The following is a 23,092-nucleotide window of genomic DNA, read 5'->3' as shown; positions in this document are numbered from 1 at the left end:
TAAAACTTTATTTTTTTATTCAATAGCCACTGACCATTTACTCTTATGAGCTTAAGTGAAAAGAAATTAATACAATGCTTATTTGCCTGCTAATTTATAAGGAGAAAGGGGCAGAATGCCGCTAAACAGTATACTGTAAAAAATAGCCAAATGTCTTCGAAGTCTGTATATAAGAATTGGTATGTACATTGGAGTAAAATTAAAGGAACAAGCGCAAACTTCTAAGTATCACCAGTACAGACTGAGTCTACCTAAAAATTGCTTGTAATTTGTAAAGGTAACTGTTTTCCCCCTGAAATTAAATTCTCACTTTTAGATCTGTTTTTGTTGTCTAGTAAATTAAGTTGTGAAATTAAAGTACTTCCAACAAACCAAATTAAATATATATATATATTAAAAAACCATTCACATTGATTTACTGACATATCATTGCAATATACTTTATTGTAGCAGTTCCAACTGCTGTAAATTGAAATTTTTCCCAAGAGTCCTTATGGGGAGTAATACCCCATTTGTTTCAGACTACAACAGTGGCAGACTCAAATAACATTCCTTGCACACTCACTCGTTAATGTGTGAGGGTTCCAGCCACATCCATCCCAATATGTTCCATGGAGTCCACCACCTGGTATGATCATAGGAATGTGTGAGTGTTCCTGGAGGGAGTGGTCCACAGGACAGAGCCCTAGAGAGTTCCCGAAAGCATGTGCTGCCACAGGATCTCATTGTTCACCTGTTCCTGTTATCCCTGATAAAATAATCTCTACTGCAGCCCTTTTAGTTTCCACTGAATCCCATGTTCCATACCAAGATCATTCCAGGTCTCAGGATAGAAATGGTGAAGTGCCTGTGCTGATGAAAGCAGACACGGATATGCCAAATGAGTGTTTTTCTATTGGAAACCTGTGTTGTGGTGGACAATGGAGAATGTTGGTGTTCCCCCTTCTACACCACCCCAATAGAGTTACTGCCTTACTGTTGCACAGGCATGTGTCAGGAACAGTTCTATCCGGGCCCTATGCAGACGACACGATCCGGTTGGTGAAGACACAGTAGGAATAAAACCATGCAGGAGTAGGGATGGAGACAGGGGGCGTGTCCAAGAAGTGCAGGTGCCGAGGGGAAGTGAGTCCGGGGCGAACAATCCAAGCATAAATCCAAAAGGGAAATCCAATACAGGAGGCAGAGTCCAAGACCAGGGGATCCATCCAAAGTAATTAAAAACCAGAACTGGGTCGAGACCGGCGGGGCAGGGAATCAGGAACAGGAAACTAAAACCATAACGGAGCCAGACGCGGCAGGACCCTGGGCTCTCATGAAGCAGGATTCAATAAGAATCAATGAGAGGGGTGACGCCTGCGTCTGGCTTTTAAGGTGGGGTGAGAGCTAAAACAGGTGCAGGTAATGGGGCAGAACAAGGAAGGGCTGGAGCGCCCTTAAGAGGGAAAGTAGCGATCGTGACAGCATGGTCCTCTAGGGCAGGTCTACATTGGCCGGGTTCATCTGTGGCTCCTACTCTGGATATACAATGACTGGGTTGATGGTTGTGACAAGACGTGTCCTAAGACAAATTCAATGTATTCAATTCAGCTCAATGTGCTAGCCAAGTAAAACAGGAGTTAGGTATTGTATGAAGGTGATGATGACTAGTTAATGTACTGCAGCACTGTCTTTGAAAGTTAGGTGATTGGACTTGATTCAGTCTGTTGTAACAGAAAGAATAAGGTTCTGGATCCCAAGATGAAGTTAAACAGATGAGTTTATTGCATGCAAGGAACAATAAAGCCGAAGTCTTGTTTCCCGCAAGAAACAACAAAACTGAAGTATTGTTCAAAGTGCTGGTACAAACTTGAGGTTTATATAGTCCTTCCCTGCTGCTCTGATTCGTCATTCGTTATTATGGTAAAGGGGGGAGGTCACGTGTTTGACCAGTTTACAGCTTTTTGGCCAAATGGTCAGGGATTAGTCTCCAGGGATTCCCTAGCTCTCCTAGCTCGCATCTGGAATCCTTATCAGTTAACCCCCTTCCTGCCATAAACTCCAGCCTTAGAAGTCTAATCTTCATGCAGAAAGGACTTAAAATTAACCCCGTCTTCACATCTTACTTCAAGTCCAAGCTCAAAGCCGAGAGACATGTAGTGTAGGAAGCCAAAGGTTGATCTGGGAACATCAGGAGTTAGGAGACACAGCAGGAGGTCGACACAGCAAGCTGACAAGGCAAAGCAAGCAGACGGAACTAGAGGGGCTCAGTGTCGAAACTCAATGACAGAGATCAGGTATTTATACTGAATAGCACCTGGAAATTACATGGTCATTAACTAACTCCAAGCGCTCCGAGTCTCCAGGTCTGTGTGTCTGCCAGAGAATCAAAACAGTTTGATGATGACGTCACTGGCTGCTGCCACACAAAGCAGCAGCTGGGACGAGCATGATGAATACTAATTTAATAGATCCAATCTCTTTGAGATTTTATATTAGTTTGTACCAAAAGGACCTATGTTTAACTGGTAATCATATATTGCAAAGTTAACCAATAATTGAAAAGGAAAGAGAAAGGCATTTTCTATTGCTACAAGAAAATTATTTACACAGTAAATCAGATTCAAATTTAATTAATTTTAATTTGTTTCCATTAAGTTATTTAATAATTTTATCAACTTTTTCTGCTATTATGCCCTGCTAATTGCAGTGATTGGCTTCATTAAAAACTCCACGGTTTTTTTATACTGATCCTCAAAAACAAACTGCTTAACAGCAACATATTTAGATTAAAATAAAGATATTGTCAGAACAAAGGCTAAATCGTGTTTGTAGCAGATATTGTTCCTGTTGTATTGATATTTTATTGAACAGATATTATCTAGGTATATTCATTATGCAGATTTCAGTCCAAGTTCAAAGCCAGGGTCAAAGCCAAGAGACATGTAGTATAGTCAACATGTCAACAACAACAGGGGGTCTGTTGTGAAAGCCACAGGCAAAACAAGTTTGACCATCACTGAAAGCAATATAATCTGTTCACTGGTCTCTAAGCCCTAGATGCCACAAGTTGCTGAATTGGATGAAGTTGTGATTAATCCATTTCAGGGTCACAGTGCAGCAGGAGCCTGCCCCAGCATGCAATGGAGGATACAACTTGGAGAGGCACACAGACACACATGCATCAGGACCAATTCGTCCCAGAAACTAGTTAATTTATCAGTGTGTTCTTTCACAGTCCAAAAACACACTGATAAGTTAACTAGCTTCTGGGAAGAATTGGTCCTAATGTACACGTGTCTGTGTTTGGAGCACCCAGAGAAAACCCATACACAGGGAGAACATAAAAACTGCTTGCAGTTGAACCCAGGGCCCCAGTACAGGAAGGCAGCAATGCTAACCATTGCAGCACCATGCTGCCTCCCGATCATACTGAAAATTTGTAATGGAGTTCAAATCTGATGAAAAAGTAATCCACAGCATATCTGCCACATTATCATCTTGCATGAAAGCTGTTTTTACACGAGGTTGTGCATTGATCTATTGGAATGTTTTCATACCAAGAAATGCCTACAGCAATGCCAGCAAGTGAGGTTCTAGGACTCAATGTAGCACCATGCATTCAAGTAACAATCACTACAAAAGGATTAAAAGGTTCCACTGCTAATGAGTTCCACATTTAGATGTTACTCCAACATAATAATGGCAAAAAGTGTTATTGTCTATTCTTATTAACATCATTTAAGAATTATTTTTTTCTTGATTTTCACCAGGCTTAGAACTCAAAAGAATGAATCACCTACTGCAAATAACTGTGCCCAATCAACTCATTCACTACTGATATGATTTAGGAATAACATAAAGCCATCTAAGTGTATTATGATAAGTCATGAATAATCAATTAATCAAACCAACATCAAAAACATTTAATCAAAACTATATTTTTCTACATATACATTTTCTTAAAATGATATTTTTCTAAAACAGAATTAATAGATAAAATATAATTGATAAAAGTATTTTGCTGTTTTGTAATCAGATACTATAACCTTTAATTCTGTAATCTCTTAAACAATGATAATTATTTGAGAATTAAACAATTAAACTTTTTCTTATACAACACTATTATTTTATAATATGACCAGAGGTGTCACGGTATCGCAATGGTTAGCAATGCTGCCTCTTAGAGTTGGGCTCTTGATTCAGTTCCAACCTTAGGTGCTTTCTGCAAGGAATTTGTATGATCTCTCTGTGTTCATGTGGTTTTTTTCTATGGGTTCTCTGGTTTCCTCTCACAGTCCAAAGACATACTGGTAGGGACTTCTGGGAAAACTGTCCCTGGTGTGAGTGTGTACGTGTCTGTGCCTGTGCCCTGATGGACTGGTGTCCTGTGCAGGGTGTACCCAGTCTTAATAATAATAATTGCTTACATTTGTATAGCGCTCTTCTGGACACTCCACTCAAAGCACTTTACAGGTAATGGAGACTCCCCTCCACCAACTCCACCACCAAAATGCAGCATCCACCTGGATGATGCGACGGCAGCCATAGTGTACCAGAATGCTCACCACACATCAGCTATTAGCGGGGAGGAGAACAGAGTGATGAAGCCAGTTCATAGATGGGGATCATTAATAGGCCATGATTGGTAAGGGCCAATGAAAAACTTGACCAGGACACCAGGGTTACACCCCCTACTCTTTTTGAGAATCACCCAGGGATTTTTAATGATCACATAGATTCAGGACCTAAGTTTTACATCTCATTCAAAGGACAGCACCTTTTTCATAGTATAGTGTACCCATCATTATGGTGTGGCATTAGGACCCCCTGCTTGCCCTACTAACACCTCATCCAGTAGCAACATTAGTTTTTGCCAGGAGGTCTCCCACCCCAGTACTGTCCAGGCTCACACCTGCTTAGTTTCAATAAGCTGCCAGTTGTGAATTGCAGGGTGATATGGCTGTGTTAGGTCAGTCAAGATGAAAAATCTTAGGATCCTATGCAGAGAAGAGAGAGTGTTCAAGAGAGGGTCGAGACAATAGGCACAAGCAATCGTAAGCCAGGATCCTGGTCCAGGAATGAGAAATGGGGGTCAGAATCCAAGGGAGTCCTCATAGAAATCCAATCCATTAGGTAAAGTTGTGGTCAAAGAACAGACAGAGAGGTCTAAATCCAAAGAGATGATCAGAGAAGGCAGTTGAAAACGCGAGGTAGAAGCTCAAGACAAGAAACGAATACTAATACGGCATGTACAGATGCAGCCATTCAAAGTGCGCGGTACAGACACGTACCGGAGGTAATTGGCTACGGCGTCGCGCATTGTGACGCACGATGACGCGTGGTACCGCGGTACGTGATTGGTTGACCGACAGGGGCACTCATGGTCCGTTGGTCTGTCGTAGAAAGATTTACAGTAAACGTCTTTACTGTGCTCGTTGTAGTATTGAATATTCATATGGAATTTTACCACTGAAGGGAAATCTTAGTAGCTGAGCATAAAAAGAATAGGAGCATACTGTAACGCGTGTGAAGGCCATAAACGATATTAATTTTGGAACATAAACATACAGTATATGGCTGGTCTTGGTACTTTAAAGAAAAAATACACACCAGTATTCCATTTCTCCCTAAACATTTTAAGCATCGAAGTCTTTAACTAACGAGATACCGGAGTCAACAAGCACACTTTTAGAATTTGATTAAAAGGGAATATAATATGGAATCGCGTATCTAAAGAAATTAATAACGATATAATTATATTCATGTACCGCAACACAAGAATAGTACACACTGTACATTGTCTGTTGATAATGTTTCTGTAGTGCTTTTTCAAAACTCTGCATGTGACCTTGCCGGTGGCGCTGTGGGTTAGGTACTTGACTCCCATATCATATGGTCTGTGATTGAATCCCGCTGGAACCATTACTTTTTTTTTTAACAAACATTTCTTTGAAAAAATGAAACGTTTCCCTTGGTAAGAGATTAAATAAAACCTCACTCGCACCAAACAAATTTATATTTCTAAATATCACAACATGATCGAATTTAAGTCATTTTAATAACAATGAATAGTCACCTATGCGTTACAAAATAAACATTTCTATTGATTTTAATCGCGTTTTGATTTAAACGCGTGTTTAAATATATGTGTTTAAAGGCGATATATAAAAGTGCTGATTCTTATGGAATGTGTTCCGCCGGGGATTCAAAAAAATTTTTTTTTTAATCGCGTATCTAAGGAAAATCTCAGTATAACTTTGTTCATGCACAAACAGTGGCATGTTACATTATTAATTTGGGTGTCTCCTCTTGCCAGAAAGCTCTAAATTGCATTTTGAGTGCGGTTTTTGACTTTTTCTAAATTGCAACCCATAAATAAACTGCGACACTTTAAACTGCGACACTTATCATTCAACCAGAGCTCGAAATATCACAAGGATCCTCTAGAGCACAGCAAAGACTGTATTAAAAGAATCGCGTATCTAAAGAAATTAATAAGATATAATTATATTCGTGTACTGTGACAGGGCTGTGTAGGGCTGTTTCACCTCTCTCTTCATGTGACTCTATTCAAAAGCCATTTAGCAGAGAGGGTATGAGAAGAGTGACAAACTAGTATAGCAATATGTATAGTATAGCAATCAAGCAATATGAAGCATCTCCTTTTACTTTTAAGTCCCTTAAATACATTGAGCACAGCTTTCTCACCACTTAGATTACTTTTTGATACCATCCTTACACAAAGCAGAAACTTCTTGTATTTTCCGATGACATACAGTACAAGTGGAAAGATGACAGATTTTAATCGTCTTTAATTTTGTTACGTTATACGTTTTGGGAACATTTCATCTATACAAACACCACAAAACTATTCTTGATTGTATTTCTGAATGTTATGTTACACCTACAGTAGTTCACTGCTTTAAATACATCGAATTAAGAAAGTTAGGTGTAGCACTTTAGATCTTTTTTTCTGAACCAGGGAAAATCTGATCATGTTTCTCTATAACAATAATAAAAAACTTTATTTTACATATCACCTTTAAAAGTGACATCTCAAAGCAATACAGTAGATGTATTAGTTAAAAGGGACCAAAGTAAATACCAGACAAACGCAAACGCGTTTTTAATAAAATGCTTTTATTCATTCAGCAGAGAGAGACACACACACCGGTTTCCATTGACAAAAGTAATTGTTTTTTTACATTCCTCTTGTCTAACAGGAATGTTTTGTTTGTGGACAGACTGTTAGACTAGAGGAAAAGAGCGCCTCCTTCTACGAAGCATTTCGTTGATCCGATCACAAATTATTTTCCAGTCGCACGAAGTAAGGGTTGAGAATCTCCAATTCACCATGCTACTAATGGTTTCCCGGAGATTGCAAGGCAAGGCACTTTTGCCTCTGAACCCATCGAAATTTACAGACGTGGTCCACCCCCAGTAAATTTCAAAAGTCACAAGATTTCGAAACACGAGGGCGGCGTAGCGGTCGGCTCTTGCTTTCCCATCTATGCCGATGCACTGCAAGTACAACCCCCCCTCCATCTCTTGAGTGATGAGTAACAGTTGGATATCTGGGAGAATTATTCGTCCCACTGGCGTCTGTGAATTCCGCTCTGTAAACGGTGCTTCCTGAGGGGAGATAGACAGCGGGGACAGCATCAACCAATTCCTGCGCGGTGGTGAGCGGAGAGGCTGGGATGGAGTGTCCTGAGGCGGTGTGTGCTCTGCGGGGGGCAGAGCTTCCGCCAGGCATTGCAACCTGTGCGGCGGGGAGAGGCACTTATCGGGAGACAGCTGCTCAACTGTTTGACTGCTGGAACATACTGTCTCCTTCCTCTGCATTTTCAGGAGTGTCTCTAGCCTCCCAATCCTCCCCAGTAATGCGTCGTACTGCTCCCGCTGCTGCCGAAAAGTCTCCACACAGGTGGTGCTTCTACAGGTTGGCACCCTGGCCAGTGACCGAGAGCAGAGACCCACGGCCTGTGGCAAAATAACATAATTCATGTAAGAAATAAAGTCACACAGTAGTATTCATCAGTCGCGGAACAGACGTCAAAATAAACTTTTCTTTTTTTCCGTCTTACCGCTTTCTTTTTTACTGTCCTGGTGGTAGATTTCGAAGATCGTTTCGCCCGTGCGATGTTTTCTTGAAGAACAGGCTACGAAGAAATAATTATAATTGAATTTAAAATTCAAAATGGCAATAATACCTTGTAATATGCGCTGTAATCGCATATTTCAGATGAAGTCTGCTGTATTTGCTTACCCTTCGCTCTTTGGAAGCTGGGGCGGCAGAAGCACCCCGTCTCTTCCCATAAAAGGTCTTGGTCTCCATACTGTACTGTGGTCGCTGTAGTGCAGGTTCGCAGTTTTTTTTTGTGATGGGAGCTCACCCAATCCCTTGGTGTATTTATGCTATATTCACATGTACGGCTAGAATGTGTTCATTGTCTTCCAATGAAAGGCGGGTTCCTTTTGCCGAAGTCGGGAGACATTAGAGGCTTGCCACACCCGGACTGTTAAACCAACGCATCAGCACGTCAAAGCCCATTGAGGAGCCGGGCGCAATAATTGTTTTGTCCCTTGATTTACTGATCTGCATTAATTATGGAAATCGAGTTCCTGCTCTTTGCAGACGACCTGGTCCTGCTGTCGCCCACAGAACAGAGGCTGCGCCAGAACCTGGCACTGCTGGAGCAGCACTGTCAGACCTGGGCGCTGACAGTCAATCTGGACAAGACCAGAGTTATGGTTTTCCAGAAAAAAAGCCAGACCTCAGGGAAACAGGTACAAATTCACACTTAACAACACATTAACACCTAACAACGGGAGCAGGGACGAATTAGGCCACTACCCACTATTGTTAAACATACAGAAAAGAATATTAAAGTATTGAAGTATTGGCTTTAGTATTAGCCATACAGAACATTAAAGTGCCCCTTTTACATTCAGCGGGTGCCTGAGCCGCTGTGTCCTATCTTCTGACAGTCGCCGTTGTGAATGTCTGTAGAGTGTATCTTATTTTTAGTACTATATTTTTGTATTATATTCCCTATTAATCAAACTCTTAGAGTATGTATCGGCTTGTCCCCTCCTCCCGCCCCTCTCTGTGTACAGTAGAGCCTCCTGTCCAGCCAGCACATGTCCACAGACATTCACAAGAGCGACATATCATAAAACGTTTGCACATATAGTTAAATTATTAGTTGTTTTTCAGAAAGTTAAAACACTTGAATTACTTATCCAGTCTCTCGAAATAAAGTTATTTTTCAAGCAATGCAACAAACGTCGGGCAGTGTGTTTTTTTTTAATCCAACATTGACAGCCACATCTTAAATCTTGTCAGTCAGCTCTTTTTTCTCTATTTGAATTGTGGCTTACACATTGCACGACTTTAAAAGCTAGAAAAACAGGTTTCGATTCACATTAGCTGGCGAGCCTTGTTTTGTCAAAGGACAGCACAAAAAAACAGACAATACACAGGGAGGGGGAGGGCAAGCGAGAGAGAGTTTTTTACCCTCTGTCAAAAAACCCAAATAACCCGGGGCAGAGACTCTGGGGGGATCATTGCGTGGTACAGAGCGGAGCTCAGTCAATTCTTATGGAATGTGTTTTCTTTCTTCTTTTTTTCAGCATGGAATAAACCTGTTACTTGATTCATATGGATGCCCAGTTCCGCCGGGGATTCAAAAAATTTTTTATATTTTTTTTAATCGAGTATCTAAGGGAATAGCAGTATAACCCTGTTCATGCACAAACAGTGGCATGTTACATTATTAATTTGGGTGTCTCCTCTTGCCAGAAAGCTCTAAATTGCATTTTGAGCACGGTTTTTGACTTTTTTTAAATTGCAACCCATAAATAAGGCTGATTGCAAAAATGCACTTGGAATCTGTCCAAGCCCTACTCTGTCAGGCATTTTCTTTACTGTAACGGACACAAAAACTCCCTTGCTTTTAACAGAGCGTTTCATAATTTCCAACACCGAAAATTATTTAAACTGCGACACTTAACATCTAACCAGAGCTCGAAATATCACAAGGTTCCCCAAGAGCACAGCAAAGACTGTATTAAAAGTATACTAGTGACAAACTAGTATACTTTAGATCTTTTTTTCTGAACCGGGGAAAATCTGATCATGTTTCTCTATAACAATAATAAAAAACATTATTTTACATATCACCTTTATGTGATATCACCTTAAGGACAGCACATACAAGGGTTAATTGCACAATGAACCGCGCCAAGAAATTTAAAATAGTCTTCTTTAGGTGTGAGGGTAGGAGTGGATCGCAGCAGGCATAATCAGCAAACCAGGAAAACAAAGAACAGGACAGGCGAGACGTGTATCCAGAAAGCGAGTGATCAGAAAAAGGAAATGGTGTTACACCCAGGTTTTCGACGCAATTGTTTTAACTTGCTAATGCATCAGACACATTTCCTGGCGTATTGTGTTTCAAATAAAATAGGAGTGTCTTTCCCTGGTATTAGCTCATTGGTATGGTGTAAGTTTTATCTGTACCATACCATACAGTATATAGGTACAGAATTCAAGCTGCACCACTGTATCGCTTTGGTAAGGAGACGGACAATGGCCAAAATCACGAAGACTCTCTCACACCAAATAATGAAGATGAAAAGAAACGGGAAGTCAACACGGGACATTGTACAGCATTTGGCTTCGATGGACATCTTTGTTTCTGAAAGCACAGTGAGACGACATTATAAAGGGGAGAGGAGGCAAAGAGAATCTAAACCGAGGACGATTCAAAGGTAAATAAATTTCTAAAAATACCTTTCTTGCATGTAAATACAACTACGCACATTATTTTTAAAATTAACTGTTGATCTCTTTTTTTTCAAGTCCTATTGTGCGAGCTATCGACAAACTGACTGATGAAAATGATGAGCTACCGGCGATGCAAGTCCAAAGACGGCTATGGGCTGACCTCGGTGCGACCGTTAGCCCGACATCGATAAGAAGAGTACGCAGGAGGCTTGGATGGAGATACAGAAAAACCAACACATGCCCCATGATAAGGCTAAAAAACAAAGAGGACAGAGTCAAACAAGCGCTCCAATGGATTGAGCGGGGGAGGCATTTCAGGATGTACTTTTCACCGACGAAACAACAGTGGCTCTGGAACAGTTTTCAACAATGTCATTTTGCAAAAAGGGGAGATATGTGGACAAGCCAAAGCCCAAACATCCACTGAAGGTTCATGTCTGGGGGGGTATATCTAGAAGAGGCCCGGGACCACTTCTTATTTTCGAAGGAGTTATGGACCGTGAATTCTTCGAGGAAGTCGTGGTCACACAGCATGCCGCCCCATATATCAGGGAGCAGTTTGGATCAAGGCACCGTCTCTTTCAAGACAACGATCCAAAACACACAGCAGCAAGGGCGAGGCTTGTAGCAGAAGGAGTGAACTGGGTGAAAACTCCAGCCTAATCCCCAGATCTAAATTCTGGGAGGAAGAACTGACCGAACAAAATTGTAACAATTTTATTAACAGGCTGTTTCGTGTTCTTCCTAGGATTGTTGACCGGGGCGGGGGACATTCGGGAATGTGAGTCTGAGTCTGTCCACAAACAAAACATTCCTGTTAGACAAGAGGAATGTAAAAAAAACAATTACTTTTTGTCAATGAAAACCTGTGTGTGTGTCTCTCTCTGCTGGATGTCTCTCTCTCTCTCTCTCTCTCTCTCTGCTGAATGAATAAAAGCATTTTATCAAAAACGCATTTGCGTTTGTCTGGTATTTACTTTGGTCCCTTTTAACTGTTTTTTCCATCTACTGTATTGCTTTGAGATGCCACTTTTAAAGGTGATATGAAAAATAAAGTTTTTTATTATTGTTATAGAGAAACATGATCAGATTTTCCCTGGTTCAGAAAAAAAGATCTTAAGTGCTACACCTAACTTTCTTAATTCGATGTATTTAAAGCAGTGAACTACTGTAGGTGTAACATAACATTCAGAAATACAATCGAGAATAGTTTTGTGGTGTTTGTATTGATGAAACGTTCCTAAAACGTATAACGTAACAAAATTAAAGACGATTAAAATCTGTAATCTTTCCACTTGTACTGTATGTCATCGGAAAATACAAGAAGTTTCTGCTTTGTGTAAGGATGGTATCAAAAAGTAATCTAAGTGGTGAGAAAGCTGTGCTCAATGTATTTAAGGGACTTAAAAGTAAAAGGAGATGCTTCATATTGCTTGACTAATTTTAAAAACTAAGTTATAAATGCAGACGCTCCCTCGGTGCCGCGCCGGGTGTAAATATCTAAATATACATTCGTCCCGGGCAGAGGCCGAAGAGCGCCCGGCTGGGGTGCGCGGGGAAGAGCAGGACAGGAGTGAAAGTGGTTAGGGCGGGGTTTAGGAAGGCGTACAGTCTGGGCAGGTATAGATTACACTTTTCTAAAACGTATTTGAAAAATAAAAACGATTACAATCTAATCCTTCCACGTTTGATCCCAAAATCCCAAGAAAAATAAATCTAAACGGGGAGAAAGCTATGCTGAAAGTTTATTAAGATACTTAGAAGACAAAGATACTGTATTAATTTATGTTGCATTTGTCTGATTATGATTAAAAAAAACACATATAATCAAACACGCGTTTGCGATTTAAATCAAAACACGATTTAAATCAATATAAATGTTCATATTGTAACGCATACTGTTCAGCCTCCATTTCTCTATAAAAATTTACTCTATTACAAATTAACAATTTGTTGATAATAGAAATGTTAGGTTCTCTAAAGCTTTGTGATAGTTGACCCACCCAGGCAGCAAAAGATCAGCTGCACTGGTAAGATGCGACACCGAAGATATGATTAATAACCTTTTAAATCTGAAGGGAGATCTGAAGGGATCCCCCCCCCCACACACACACACAATAGAAGTAGGAAGCAGAAGCAGGGACCGTTGTCAGAAGGGAAGAAGGTTTCATTGTTATCAAAAATGACTTAGATTCGATCATGTTGTGATATTTTGAAATATAAAAGTCAATTGATTGTCCATAATATTGCTATTCTATTTTTTCGAAGAAATGTTTGTTAAAAGAAAAGTCACAGAGCCAGCTGGATTTGAACACACAACCTGTGAGTTGGTAATCAAGCACGTAGACCAGTGGGCTACAAGGGAAGTCGCATGAAGAGGGAGGCGAAACAGCCCTACACAGCGCTGTCGCAGTACATGACTATAATCATATCGTTATTAATTTCTTTAGATACGCGATTCCATATTATATTAGCAGAAAAGCTTAAAACTACCACTTTTTCACACGCTATTTCACATGTTAGTTAAATACTTCGATGCTTAAAATGTATAGGGAGAAATGGAATACCGGTGTGTATTTTTTCTTTAAAGTACCGATTCCTGGAATCTGACTGGCTGACACCCTTCTGAAGTGGTTCCATAATATCTGGTATACGGAAAAGAAAGCGTTGATAAAAAAGCCTGGATTCTCATGTATCTGATACAAGTATCTTTTAATACAGTCTTTGCTGTGCTCTTGAGGATCCTTGTGATATTTTGAGCTCTAGTTGAATGATGTCGCATTTTAAATAATTTTCGTAGTTAGAAATTATGAAACGCCCTGTTAAAAGCAAGGGAGTTTTTATGTCCGTTGAAGTAAAAGAAAATGCCTGACAAAGTAGGGCTTGGAAGGATTCCAAGTGCTTGTACAAATGTGCTAAAGAAATTATACTTTGAGAATACAGCTTGTCCAAAGTCATTCATTATTAATACTATTAGTAATATCTTCGGTAAAGGCTTTGATGCATAAATATTTCTGATAAAGGTAGGTTGTGTACTTTTGTCCAAGTGAGCAATCTTGCTTTCATAAAATATACCAACATTTTAATGACTGATGATTAACATGCTGTAATACACAGTTCAAATTTAAAAGCTCAAATGCTGTACATGAGAGGTTAAGCTTTATTGGCTCCCCCTGGCGGTTTTACAAGGTGATGCCGGATACTTTCCGGCATGACGTCAAATGACGCGATTAACCCCGTGATACTGCGTGATACCGCGACACGCCCACCGGGGTATACCGCGAAATACCCCACCCATTTTGAATGGCTGCATCTGTACTGGACAGGAGTTGATGAGGAACCGCCATGGGTGATAGTCAACACGTGTGGAGGCGCTTGTAGTTAATAGGTATGCAATGAAGCCATTTAGCTCGTTTGTGAGAACTACTCTGAGGACCTGTGGTTGTAACAGGCTGCTGGCTATAATACAGCCTTGTGCCCATTTGTTTGCCAGTACAAGCTCCAGCTCCCCTGCAACCCTGAGCTGCAAAGAAGTGGTTAGAAAATGGATGGATGGCTTGATTTGACAAGACAAATATACAGTCTGGCTTACTGTTTGGACCTGGATGTGTTTCAGCAGCCTTGAATGTTCCTAATTATATTAAAATGGCTCTTGATAATAATCACACCTGTGCATATATCTTTATAGTTTTTTATTATTCTTTTTATTTGTTTTTAATAATATCAATAACAGCAATTCAGTTTACAACTTACCCATCATTAACAATCAGATAGCCAATAAGACAGCATCATGTCCAGTGATACAAATAAAAAACAGATTACCAAATAATGTAATATGGCATTTAGGGAAAGCACTGTACAGCCCTCCAATTCCAAAATACTACTGGGGAAAAAAAAGAAAAATTACATTGGTGATTTTCAATATAAGACCAAAGGGGTGACCAGATCTTCCAAAAATGCTCAGGTTTCAATTGGAGATCATATGTTAGTTTTTCTAGAGGTAATTATGTACAGTAGCTACCTGAGAAAGCCACATTTCAACCGTCGGCACCTTGGAGACAAATCATATGATAGTAGTAGATCATAGTAATCTTTGCAAAATGAACAAGCATAGAAAATAAACACTCTGAGTCTTTATCAAATTGGACAGTATAGTTGCTATGTAGAACATAGAGTTCTGCAAACATACTAAAATGTATACACAAAATCTTTTCAATGACAGAGTGCACACTACTCCAGAAGTGTTTGATTGTCACACTGCAAGAAGAGATGAATAAAGGTACCTATATGAGAGTAGCACCTGTTGTAACAGACAAATAAGTTCTGGATCCTGAGATGAAGTTAAACAGATGAGTTTTATTGCATGCAAGGAACAATAAAATCGAAGTATTTTTCAAAGTGCCGGTACAAAACTTCCAGTTTATATAGCCCTTTTCTGCCGCTTCTGATGTAGCTCGTTACTATGGTAATGGGGAGAGGTCACGGTGTTCGGACAGTTCACAGACTTAGGCCAAATGGTCAGTGTTAGGTTTCCTTCCTTGAGAAGGGGGGCATCTGGAATCCTTATCAGTTATCCCCCTTTCCTGCCATAACTCTAAGCCTGGAATGTCTTGTGTCACAAGAAGTCCAGTCCTTATGCAGAAAGGAATCAGTTAACCCCTTCTTCACATCTTATATCTTTCTTCACACCTAAAGCACTGATTCAATTTACCTGGGTATATAGTATCTTGTGCAGACGGACTGGGTTTAGATAACATTTATTGAGAAATTAAACTCTTGTATGGTAATAAGGATTGCATTTTTGATACTGCTTCTCACAGATTGTCATGCAGTCCTCCTCAGTAAATGAGTGTCCCAAGTCTCACTCCCAGATAGTTTTCAGGGGTATGTATGATGATCTACAGTTATTAACCCATAGGTAGGTCGGTCAGTCCCTTTTCAGGCCATAAGGCCCATGGGGAATGGGGGGCAAGGGCCACCATTTTTCTCAACCATCCAACACTGGAAGTGGAGGTGATGTGGTCAGTATCATGCTCCGGCCAGCCTATCACCCCCAGAAGGATTAACCCCTGGTACTCATTTGGAAAGCAGTGGACCTGGGAGCCACCTGGAAGAAATTAGAGCAAACTAAATCACTTGCTCCTATTGAACCCGGGATCTTCCCGTCAGGAGCTAGACACCCTTGCCATCTGTGCTACCTTGGCTCCGTTATTAACTATTACACTATATAACTCGCCATGTCTCTCCTGCTGAGAGGTCCTGGTAAAAAAAAGAGATGGCTACCGTTGTAGGTGACACTGTGCTTTTTCAGCACAGCCCAGAGGATCTCCTCTTTGTAGGGGAAGCAAAGGAATTGCACTAAAACAGTTCTAGGCCGATTAAGGGGGTCAGGAACAGGACCAGGTGATCTATGGGCCCATTCAATATCTAGAATTTTATCAGATGAAAACTCTAGCCATTTCGATAGCACAGACTGGAGGAATTTGACAAGCAGTGTAGAACCCTCCAAGTTCTCAGGTCTACAATTGTCATGTTTTTGTGCCGCCCCGTTTTCCAGATCATCAGTTTTATTTTGCATCTTCTCGATTTGCCATTTCAAATCTTTCAGTTGGCTTTTGTGAGTTTTTCCAGCATCTTCCATTGTGGAGATTCGATTTTTGGCTTCCGCCATCTGCTCCTCAGTAAAGTTAACTCATTCTGTTAAATTAGTTAGGGACCTGTGCAGTGAGCTGAATGAGACAGCAATTGAGTTGAGTCGACCAGAAATATTATAGGTTTTAACGAGTATGCATTTTTAAGAGGTGTGCTCTGCAAGATACGCAGGGAGGACTTGATAAGTTTCCTGTGTGGGAAAGCTCCAACACCAAGGACTTCTAGAGCGCCACCAAGACTGACTGTAGTGCCCCCAAATCTGGCACCTTCAACAGAAACACCTAAAGGTGAACTGACTATCCTAATCTCAAAGAGCATTGGGTCCATTTGGATGGCAGGTGGCGGCGAGCTTTCCCCAGAATGGGAAGTTTTGTCCTTCTGTTCTTTTTTCTTTGAGGTACTCCTGTGCACTCGTGTGTTTGAAAAAAAGTGGAAAATCTTGCACCTGTGTCCCTGACATATTAGGAAAATGAATCTTTGGTAAAAATAGTAATAGAAAAAAATTAAATGGAGGAGATTTAATAAAATAAAGAAAAGGTGGAGCAGATCTCAAACTCATGCGGCCATCTTTCATTGGATCACATGACACCCTCCGAGTAAACAGGTTTGAATTAAAAATAGCTTGCTGTCCTGTTATTTTAGGAAATTCTGATTTAATTTATTGGAGAATCCTGAGGCTGAAAAAGCAATTTTTACTTAGTGATGCCTTTTAGATAATTAGAGAGACAGATTCTCATTCACTTCCAGGTTATAGTAAGGGAGATAAGGACTTCTGGATGCTCTTTAGAATGCAGGATATTTCTGCTGTTGGCCTGTTTAGATATTACAGTATATAGGATTTTAGCTTTAATAATAATAATAATTAATAATTGCTTACACTTATATAGCGCTTTTCTGGACACTCCACTCAAAGCGCTTTACAGGTAATGGGGACTCCCCTCCACCACCACCAATCTGCAGCATCCACCTAGTGGTGCGCCAGAATGCTCACCCCCCACCAGCTATCAGTGGGGAGGAGAGCAGAGTAATGAAGCCAATTCATAGATGGGGATTATTAGGAGGCCATGATTGGTAAGGGCCAATGGGAAATTTGGCCAGGACGCCAGGGTTACACCCCTACTCTTTTCACTAAACGACCTTTTTTTATGACCTTGGTTTTATGTCTTATTCGAAGGACGGCACCTGTTTACAGTATAGTGTCCCTGTCACTATACTGGGGCATTAGGACCCACATGGACCACAGGGTGAGCACCCCTGCTGGCCTCACTAACACTTCTTCCAGCAGCAACCTTAGTTTTTCCCAGGAGGTCTCCCATCCAGGTACTGACCAGGCTCCCACCTGCTTAGCTTCAGTGGGTTGCGAGTTGTGAGCTGCAGGGTGATATGGGTTAGCACGCTGGGTTTTCTGGGTCTTAGCAATGCCTCAGGTCATAAGGATGCTTTGTATTGTAAATAGTGCAACTGGTGTAAGTGTTTTTTGTTAATGTTATGTGTTGTCTAGTTGTTATTGACTTGTTAATGGAGTTTTTAATGAAAGTTCGGGAGGAATGAAAGCAGCCGAGCTCATTCGACACAGCTGCCGCAATTCCCACTAATCCTGACGTAAACAACCGGTCTCCATATATATCAAATGTCACCCTCTCCTCTTCCTCGTTCGTTTTCTGCATGGTTCGTTTTCGCCTAGCTCGAATCCGTGCTCCCTTCTCATGGATCTGCAAATTCGCTGCTCCGATGAAGACCTTTTCTGCAGCGAAGGAGACTCTCCTACCCCTCTCGTCCAGCCTTCCCCCCCCGCTCCAATCACCTCTGTCTCATCGCCTCCTTCACCCGCCGTGCCACATCAGCGCCGCTCATCTCCCAGCCAGTCCTCACAAGATTCAACTCCTCGCCGAAGACTGCGTTCCGCCGTCGTAGTCCCTCTCTCACCACAAACCCAGCCTTCCCGTCCCTCCACGGCAAAGTCTCCAAGTAACCCCCGCTTCTCTCGATGATGTCCCAGCCGCTGCGCTTCACGCACATCGGCCCCCCCTTCTCCTGGATCATCCCTTGCGATCTCCAACTGGACCGTAGCAAGCCTCCAGAGGATACTTCGAAAACATGGAGTCCGTTTTAAAAGAAACGCTTCCAAAAAAGCCCTGTTTTCCCTGTACTTAACCGCAGTCTACACAAAGGAAACATCAGCCACACAGCTTCTCCCGGCGCCCTCCGATGACATCACCCGCGCCGCCGCCACTCATCCCAACGTGAGGACCCCGAGGCCGTCCGCGCCTCTGCCTGTCGCGTCTTCCGTCTTGTCTTGTCCTGATATATCCGTGTCTGTGTCTCTTCCCCAACCAATCCATTCGTCTGCCGAACAACCGCACCTAGCCTCTTCCACCCAGCCTCTTTCCCTAAACTCCTTGCTGCCGGGTCTAAGGCCCCAGGCTCACGCCCCTCCCCAACCCCCTTCTCTGCTTAATCTAATTTCTGCACTCTCTTCTGTCTCTACCTCCGGCGTCCAACACGGCCCAAGCTCCGCCAGCTTGGTGCCTTCGGCCCCGGTTTCTTTTCTTTCAGCCCCTGCTGCGGTCTCCACGGCCAAAGGCCATCCAGTAAACGACCCGCAGCCCAGCCAGCAGGCGGCTCTTACCCTCCCCCACCCCCTGGCGTCCAACACGACTCGGCAGCCCCCTCAGTCCTTCACGCAGCCTTCGCCCCTGCTTCAATTCCTCCTCAACAGCTTTCGGCTTCCATATCCCAAGCCAATGAGCTTCAGGCCCCAGATCTGTCTAACCCCTCCTACCACAATCTGCTTTCCTCTCTTCTTCCCTCCTCATCCTCTCCCATCCCCGGTGTCCAACACGGCATCAGTCATCCCATGCCTTCGGCCCCGGATTCCAATCTCCCCTTTACTAAGGACTTTTCTCTCCGAACAGCCGTTCCTCTCCCAGCTCCTCCTAACGCACTAAAGTTTAGTCCTCCTCCCATTTCCTTTTCACTCCGGCAGCAAATTCTACGAGGTGCGGACGTCAATCTAGCTCACCTTCTCTCTTCCTCCACTTACAACTCCGATTCCAGAACAGTCGACTGCGGCTTGATTTCCGTTACTCTCAAATCTTCCGACCCTCACCCTGCTTCAGTCCTTCGAATTTCCGACTTCTGCTTGGCTTTCAGCATTTTTCGCGACATCATGTGCTCCGCCTTTCCTGAACGTCGTCAGGAACTCAACGATTACATGCACATCATCCTCGATCTATCCGTCCATTTTGAGGGCTCCCTGTTCTACGAATACCACAAGCAGTTCTCGGCCAAGGCCGCTGCCCGCCTACTCCAATGGAACCAGCGCACCTACTGGGGAGCCCTCGACATTGAGCTTTATTGCCGCACTTTCGCCGGCATCAGAGCTCTTTCCTGCCATTTCTGTTCCTCTTGGACACATTCATCAAATCTTTGTCCAAATACAGTCCACAAGCCCAACCCCGACTCTGCCCCTTCTCCCCCTCAGCATCAATTCTCCCGCCAGGTCTTCTTCAAACCTTCCCGGTCCAGAGACGTTCGTGGTCGCCCCATCGTGATGATCAGAGGTCAACAAATTTGCAACAACTTCAATTCCTCGACATGCACCTCTTCCCTTTGTCGCTTCCTCCACATTTGCAGCTTCTGCGGCGAAGCTCATGCTCGCTCCGCCTGCCCCCACCGGCCTTTCCATGCTCGCTCCACCTTCAGCGTTCCCAAATGACTACTGGCGTTTTTGTCTACCCCAATCGATATCCCCGCTCTTGCTTCCGAACTGCTCCGTCACCCCGACCCCTCTTCCACCCACATCTTACTTGACGGCCTTTCCTTCGGATTCTCACCAGGCCTGTGCACACTTCCTTCTTCCCCCGTCTTTTGCAAAAATTTGCAATCTGCCACCGCCGATCCCCAGTCCGTCGATTCCTTGTTAGCATCTGAAGTCGAGAACGGTTTCATGATCGGCCCACTCGACTCTCCCCCATTCCCCGTATACCGCATCAATCCCATCGGTATAGCGGTCCGTAAGTATTCCGGTAAAAAACGCCTTATAATCGACTTGTCAGCTCCCCATAACTCCCGCGTGCCAAGTCTCAATAGCCTCATTCCCAGTTCAGACTTCTCCCTCCACTACGCCACAATCGACCATGCCATTTCTCTCATCAAAATCGCAGGTCCGGGCGCCTGGCTCGCTAAGGCCAACATCTCCAGTGCCTTTAAAGTTATGCCTCTCGATCCAGACTTCTGGCACCTCTTTGGAGTTCATTGGCGGAACAAGTTCTTCTTCGCAGTCCGCCTTACTTTCGGATGCAGGAGTAGCCCAAAAATTTTCGATACCTTAGCCGAAGCGCTCTGCTGGATCCTCTTAAATAACTATAGGCTTCCTTTTCTCGTCCACCTTCTCGACGATTTCCTTACCATAGATTTTCCTCACGCCCCACCCGCAAGAGCCTCTTCCACACTTACTTCCGTTTTCGGGAAACTAGGGGTACCTCTCGCCACAGACAAAACAACCGGTCCTTCCCATATAATCCAATTCCTCGGGATCACCCTCAATTCCATCAATTTCTCTGCCTCCCTGCCTCGCGACAAGATCGACAGGATCCAGACGTATATCTCTACCTATTCTTCCGCCAAATCTTACACAAAGAGGGATCTTCTCTCTCTGCTCGGCCACCTCAATTACGTCATGCGTATCATCCCCCAAGGACGGTCATTCATCTCCTACCTTCTCGACCTCGCCTCTTCCATGTCCTCTTCTTACCACCACGTAAGCCTTTCAGCCGACTGCAAATCCGAGCTCAGGCTCTGGCAGCTTTTCTTGGCCAACTGGAATGGCATATCTCTCTTCTACGATGACCTCCTCTCCGATGCCGAGGATATCCAGCTTTTCACAGACGCAGCCCCCTCAGTCGGTTTCGGAGGCTATTACAAAGGCCAGTGGTTTGCGGCCCCTTGGCCTCCTGAACTCTCTTCGATCCCTCTCGCCGACCAGTCATCGGCCCTGTTCGAAATATTTCCAATTGTCGTTGCAGCTTCTCTTTGGGGCCACAATTGGAAACAAAAATCCGTCCTTATCCATTCGGACAACTATGCAATAGTCCATATAATCAACAAAGGAAGGTCTTTATCCCGATCTATCATGAAATTTCTCCGCCGCCTTAAATGGACTTCTCTCACACATCAATTCGTCCTCGTAGCTGCTCACATTCCAGGTCACCTTAATGAGATAGCTGACTCTCTCTCTCTCGCTTTCAATTTCAGAAATTCAGGAACTTGGCACCAGATGCAAGACCGAACCCATGCACAGTACCTCCCTATTCGGAACTCACGTTCCTCTGAATCATCCTTTCCATCACTACGTCCAGCTGGCCCAGCAAACTATCCTCTTAGGGATTGCCCCTCGAACTCTCAACTCTTACTGGACTGCCTGGAAGGGCTTCCAATCCTTCCACCTCTCCACGAACATAAAATTCCCTTCTTTCGATATTCTCACTGTATCATCCTTCGTTTGCTATTGTAGAAACTCACTCAAGGTACGAGCATCCACCACCAAAGTATACCTGTGCAGCATCCACTTCTTCCATAAACTCCTTTTCGGCACGACCTGCCCCTCCCTTATCCACCCTCAAATTAGTCTCCTGCTTAAAGGCTTTCAGCGGCTTGAAAAACCACTTCCGAACCAACGCGCACCACTTACTTCGGACATCCTCGAATCCTGCATCTACATTCTCAGGTCGGGTTACCACTCACCCTGGGTCGACCGCACTCTCGAATCTTTATTCTTGTTAGCCTTCTTCGGCTTCCTAAGGTGCTCCGAAATTACCGCTGCTTCCACATCCTTCGATCCCTCTTCTCAACCCTGCTTATCCGACATCTCCATCTTATCTTCCGATACACTGACCTTCTATCTCAAGAAAAGCAAAACCGACCAACTCGAGTCCGGCACTCTCATCTATTATTTCAAACTCTGTTCATATGTAAGCCCATACGAGCCTCTATCCCATTACGCACATCTTCGCACCGCTGCCGGAGCCTTGCCTACTGACCCTCCGTTCGTAAACGAGAAGGGCCGTATCGTGACCCGCAACTGGTTCCTCTCTCACCTCTACGACATCCTTCTAACCGCCGGATACCCCCCTGAACAATTCTCTGGGCACTCCTTCAGATCAGGGGCCGCGTCCTCTGCCGCTCGCCAAGGCATACCCGAGTATCTCATCAAGCAACTCGGCCGTTGGTCCTCCGAGGCTTATCATGCATACATCAAAACTAACCCCAGTACCCTCAAGCAGGCACTTTCTCTCCTCGGCTGAATTAGTTTAATAACCATTTGTTTTCTTTTTTTTTCTGCACTGGTGACTGGGGGTCCCGCTTGGTTCTTTTGGGGGGTCCTATCCTCCCCGTCCAACGGATGGGAGGTCGGCCCTCAGCCAAGCGGGTTACGCCAAATCTCCACATCTCAATAAATGATTCTAAATTCTCCCAAGCTTTCGGCTGCCATCATTCCTCGTGAAATGGAGTTTTTAATGAAAGTTCGGGAGGAACAAAAGCAGCTGAGCTCATTCGACACAGCTGCCGCAATTCCCACTAATCCTGACGTAAGCAACCGGTCTCCATATATATCAAATGTCACCCTCTCCTCTTCCTCGTTAGTTTTCTGCATCCCTCCTCCAC

The 23,092-nt window shown here is 43.3% G+C and overlaps 1 pseudogene; it reads left to right on the top strand.

Annotated features, from left to right (window-relative positions):
• The first annotated feature begins 20,375 nt into the window (after positions 1–20,375).
• Positions 20,376–22,731, top strand: LOC148840774 (uncharacterized; annotated as a pseudogene).
• Positions 22,732–23,092: the final 361 nt, after the last annotated feature.

This window comes from Atractosteus spatula, chromosome 1 (assembly GCF_055471065.1).
Source record: "Atractosteus spatula isolate fAtrSpa1 chromosome 1, fAtrSpa1.hap1, whole genome shotgun sequence".
NCBI classification, from domain to species: Eukaryota; Metazoa; Chordata; class Actinopteri; order Semionotiformes; family Lepisosteidae; genus Atractosteus; species Atractosteus spatula.
This window is presented reverse-complemented; position numbering and strand designations above follow the sequence as displayed.